Raw genomic sequence first — 5,644 nt, 5'->3', positions numbered from 1 at the left:
GATGTTTCTGGGGAGTGGTCAGTATACATTCTGTGTACAGAACAGCTCCAGGTAGCCATATTGTATTTTTAGAAAATTACAACAGCTGCAGATTGTAAAGGAAAAATCATTTTCAATAACATTCAATTACAATATGATTTGTGTCACAACTGTATACGCAATTTTGTTTTTTCTTTATTTGCTGATTTTTCTTCCCATGAAAGTGGAGTTACCCTTTAAATAATATAAAGGCCCCAGGTGACACAAGTCCTTTAACAGGAGCATGGTTGTGGTTGTCGATTGGGGGTGCTTGTGCCTCGGGACCATATGGTGCCTTTAGTGATGTATTTAATCACTCTGCATTGTGTAAAAAGGCTGTTTGATTCTGTTTTCTCTGATCCTCCTCTTCTTCCACAGTCCCCAATCCATCTCTTGATAGGACAGAGCCTTAGGGGTAAGCTGCACATGCTCAGTTTGGTGTGTATTGCTAGAGAGTTTTTTTTTTCTTAAGAGAGTGCATGTGATCAGCACAGGGCCAATCAGCACTGTTCAGACAGAGGGTCAGGGGTCCTGCAGCCTCATAGGACAGTCAGAGGAGAATGAAACCTCCTTCTATAAACTTTAACCAGATACTAAGAGAAGTCACAAGACTGTTGATGAGAAAAGGTATTTCGGAGTTTACATTTACTGAAACTTTTGCATTTCCATGTTCTGTATACTGTGGGAGACCAGATGCAATGAATGCAGGCTCCTGGGTTTAGTAACACTTTAAGTCTTGGGAACCCAGAAGAGAAAAACTAGGTGGTGCAAGCAATGCGGCATGGAGTATGTGGGAGATGCTTTAAACTTGAGTGTATATCGCACAAAGTGCAGGGTTCGGAAGTGTCTAATACACAGGGTACATGGGTCAGGAGTGCATATTGCACACAGTGCAGAGGTCAAGAGAGCCTATTACACAGAGTACTGGGGGCAGAAGTCTGCAACACACATGGTGCAGAGGTCAGAAGTGCATATCATGCAGAGCACTAGGGACAAGAGTGTGTGATGCACCGAAAGCAGGGGTCAAGAGCGAATGACGCAAAGAGTACAGGGATCAAGAGTGCATAACGCATAGTGTGCAATGGACAGGAGTGAATATGGCACAGAGAAAAGAAAACACGAGTGCATAATGCACAAAGATAAGGTGTAAGGAGTGCATTACACACAAAGGGAAGGGATCATGAGTGAGTATCATTCAGAGAGCAGGGGTTAGGGATGTGTAACACACAGAGTGCAGGAGTCAGGAGTGCATAAGGCACAGAGTGAAGGTGTAAGGAGTGCATAATGCACAGGGTGTAGGGTTCAGGAGTGAGTACTGCACATAGTGCAGGGGTCAGGAGTGTATAACGCACAGAGTGCCGGGGTCAGAAGTGAGTACCGCACAAAGTGCAGGTATAGGAATGCATAACGCATGGAATGAAGGTGTCAGGAGTGCATAACGCACAGGGTGCAGGGTTCAGGAGTGAGTACCGCATAGAGTGCAGGTGTCAGGAGTGCACAACGCACAGAGTGCAGGGGTCAGGAGTGAGTACCCACAGAGTGCAGGGGTCAGGGATGATCAACACACAGAGTGCAGGTGTAAGGAGTGCATACCACAGGACAGGAGTCAGGAGTGTGTAAGACACAGTGTGCAGGGCTCAGAATCAAGTAACAGGGTACAGTGCTCAGGAGTGTGTATCATGCAGAGAATAGGGGTCAGGAGTGTAAAACACATATAGCGCAGGGTCAGGAGTGCTGGGGTCATAATCAAGTAAAACACTGAGTACGCCGGTTAGGAGTGCATATCACACAGAGAGCAGGGGTCAGGAGTGAGTACGCACAGAGTGCAGGGGCACATAACTCACAGAGTGCAAGGGTCATGAGTAAGTAACGCAAAAAGTTAAGGGATCAGGAGTGTGTAACATGCAGAGTGCAGGGGTCAGGAGTGTGTCATGTACACAATACAGGGGGTCAGGGGTGCGTAACTGACAGTGTGCAAGGGTGAGGAGTAAGTAACGCAGAGAACGCAGGGGACAGGGGTGCATAGTGCACAGAGGGCAGTGGTCAGGAATGAGTAACGCACAGAGAGCAAGGGTCATAAGTGAGTAATGCACAGAGTGCAGGGGTCAGTAGTAATTAACCCACAGAACGCTATGTCCACTGAGATATTTAGTCTGTGCTGGCAAGTCCCCTGGTGGATTTTGTGCACCCGCAGCTTGAATGTGGGTGAAGAAAAATGTATGTAGAGGCTATAACGCGCACGAAGGTAAGATTTTACAAGTACAACTTTAATATTTGAAATCAGATTACTGATTTGATTACTAGGCGAGTGAACTACAGGGATAGCTTTATTATACCTATAATCTTATTTTTTAAACAAGCACTTAATTCTACTTTAAGGAAACCTGTTGTGATAAAAACATGGATTTTGCCAATTCTGAACTCTTTATAAAAATGCAAGTTGGCTGGCTACCATGGCGATCCCCTAGCTTCCATATATTATTGGCCACTCCTTTTGAATATACAAGCTTCAGCTGTCATGCTGATCCGATGGCTTCAGAACTTTGAGGCGCTTCTAAAAACAAGTATGCAGACACTTGCAGTCCTTGCTCAGGATCAGTGATTTAGAAAGTACTGAAAACAATGGCAATTAGCAGACAGTCAGATAACTAGCATTTTTAAATGGTGGTTCCTGGTAGGTTCACTTTAGCAGTGAAACTGAATGATCAGGCAGCAACTTCTAAAAGAAGATGGCAGTAAAAACATTTTTATTTCCATTATAATTCATGACAGGTGCACTTTAATGCTAATGTAATGCAGGAGTTTAGTGGGCCAGGTCTGAGTCAATTAGAAGTACAGAGTTTTAATGTAATATTTGACATTACATTTATTACTCTATAATCTGCCAGCAGACTGTCAGACAACCGTCCCAGCAGATGACGCACTAAAGACCAAGGGTGCACCTGGGAGAATGGAGAATAGACAGAGGATGTCAGATGTACACAGACCCTAAGGCAACTCTATAAATGTATACATCGCTGGCAGGTTAGGGGAGGTGTGCTGGGGGAGTCGTTTTTGGTATATGTAAACCCTAACAGTGAATTTATTTTCATTGCTCTGTCAAATATGCCATTGAAGGTATTTTATTATAGGCAAAGTGCCCCCCTCCCCCCGCCAAAGAAATAAATACATGTTGAGTTTATCAGTTTTTTTTCAGAACTGTCCTGTGCTCTCAGATTATCTTATCTCCTAGCCTAATTAGACCTTCCAGTTGTTATTTTGGGACTACAGAACAATAAGCCTTTAGGTTAGGATGGGGTAGGGAAAGGTTTTGAATAATTTAGTCAAAGACAACTAGGCAGGGCTGACACCACTCCTTCTACAAAAGTTGTGTGTGTTGTCAGCTTACAGCAGGACTTACAGCAGTTGTAAACCACAGCAGTAAAAAAATAAAACTAAAAAAAACTTTCCCCTGTAAAGCAATTGCATAGTGTGCTAGTATGCATTGGAGGTTGGAGTACCCTTGTGCCTGGGCATGGCATTCTGCCAAAAGGACCCTCCCAGCAGACCTACTTCCCCATCCTCTTGTTCTTTGACTTTTCTTTCTCTAAAAGACACTTGGCTTCTCCCCCTTTCATCTCTCTCTTCACTTTTCATCTATTCTTTTGCCTCCAATTGTGAAATCCTTTTTTCTGCTCCTCATGATACCATATTGAGTGCTCAGAAGATTGAATACTTGTTTCCAAAGGGGAACCCCCCCCCCCTTTTTTCCTCTTATTTTCTTATATTTTAATAGCCAAGCATGAGGTTTTTTTGGACACAAGAGTAGTTCTTTGAATTCTCTTCTCCCTCTCTGTATGATACAAGAGACCCTGGCTTTGACATTAGCTAGACCAGTGGCTATAGATGGTGGTTGGGGGAGGGGATGCCTCCTTGGTCCTGATGGGGTCTTCACATCCACAGTTTGATCTGATGGGGGTAGCGTAAGCGTCAGTGGCGGAGCCAGAGGGCTAGCTGGGGTGGCAATTGACACCCCAGACAAAGTCCTTGCCACCCCTGTTGCCACCCTGCTCGCTGAAAACATTTCCCATGAATTAGCTGTCACAGCTGTACTCAAGGGCGGACTGACAATTCGGCATATCGGGCTGTGATCCGGAGCAGACACATGGTGTGCCTGCTGCTGGATAGAGAAGCGATCCGGTCTTGGAGGTCAGGAGAACAATATGCAGCGGCTTGAAACATACTATGGACTTGTCTGCTTCACACTGTAGTACTGGTAAGCTGGAGGAATCTAGGGTAAGATTGGAGGGGGGAGGGGGGGGGGGTGTGTGTGTGGGAGGTGATAGGGGAGGAATACACTCTGAGACTCGGAGCTGAAATGAGAACCCCGCCCCCGGACCTCTGAGCGCCCCGCCCCCGGACCTCACAGGACAGCAGGTGGTGAGTCAGGCTCAGCAGGCTGGCTAGGTAGGTCCTTCTCCAAATTGACTGCTTTTGGATTTTTATTCTAACCCTGACCTGCTTACGAACATTATAGCTGTGTAAAGTTACCTGCACTCAGGAATGTGTATAAATGTGCTCAAAATCAATAGTGTGCTAATCTGAGCTGCTGCTGACAAAAAAAGGGGATACCTTTTAACAGAGATTTTAAATATGACTATCAGTGATGCAAAATCATAAGAATATATCACTCTAGTGCTATCAACAGTCCCAAAAAGTTATTGTGCAATGAGAAGGTGCAAAAAAAAAAACAAAGTGCCAAATGCTAGGGGCTCCACTGTGTTCTCCTCTCTCTTCACCCCACTTACCTGATCGCCAGATATATAGCACCCACAAGACCACCTTCTATGTATGAAGCCTTATGCTGCTGAGACCTCTCTCCTCTAGGACTCCGGTTGGCAAGTAGGTGGGTGCACACAGGAACACAGCAAGGGTGATATTCCACTGGATTCCACGAGGAAGTAAACGTGGTTACCTGATTTTAAGCTTGTAGTGCATCACTTATTTGGCACTTTGTTTTTTTGCACCTTCTCATTGCACAAGGACTTTTTGGGACTGTTGATAGCACTAGAGTGACATATTCTTATAATTATTATATTTCCTGCAGAGAATCACTAGGCACCTTAATGAATGTTTTGCACCTTATTTTTGTGACTGTATCCAAGGGCTTTGCGGGACTAGAGATAGCACAAGAATTGCACAGTATTTATTTATATATTTTTTTAGAGTATCACTTGGCACTTTATATACTTTTATACATTTTATATATGTGATTCTATGATCATGATGACACTTTGATGATTTATTGTATGATATTTGTTATATCATTTATGCACCAAGAGCACTTTGTATTTTGCATATAAGGCAGCACTGATAGTCATATGTAAAATCTGTGTACATTGCTGTAAGGTAGAATTTTAAAATGGTTACTTAGCTGGTCACCTCCTGTACTAGATCCGCAGTCTCTGGTCATCTCCTGTACTAGATCCGCAGTCTCTGGTCATCTCCTGTACTAGATCCGCAGTCTCTGGTCATCTCCTGTACTAGATCCGCCGTCTCTGGTCATCTCCTGTACTAGATCCGCAGTCTCTGGTCACCTCCTGTACTAGATCCGCAGTCTCTGGTCACCTCCTGTACTAGATCCGCA

Source organism: Pelophylax lessonae (assembly GCF_965119305.1).
Source record: "Pelophylax lessonae genome assembly, chromosome: 6".
In the NCBI taxonomy this organism is placed as follows: domain Eukaryota; kingdom Metazoa; phylum Chordata; class Amphibia; order Anura; family Ranidae; genus Pelophylax; species Pelophylax lessonae.
The sequence above is the reverse complement of the archived record's forward strand: the minus strand, read 5'-3'. Positions refer to the sequence as shown.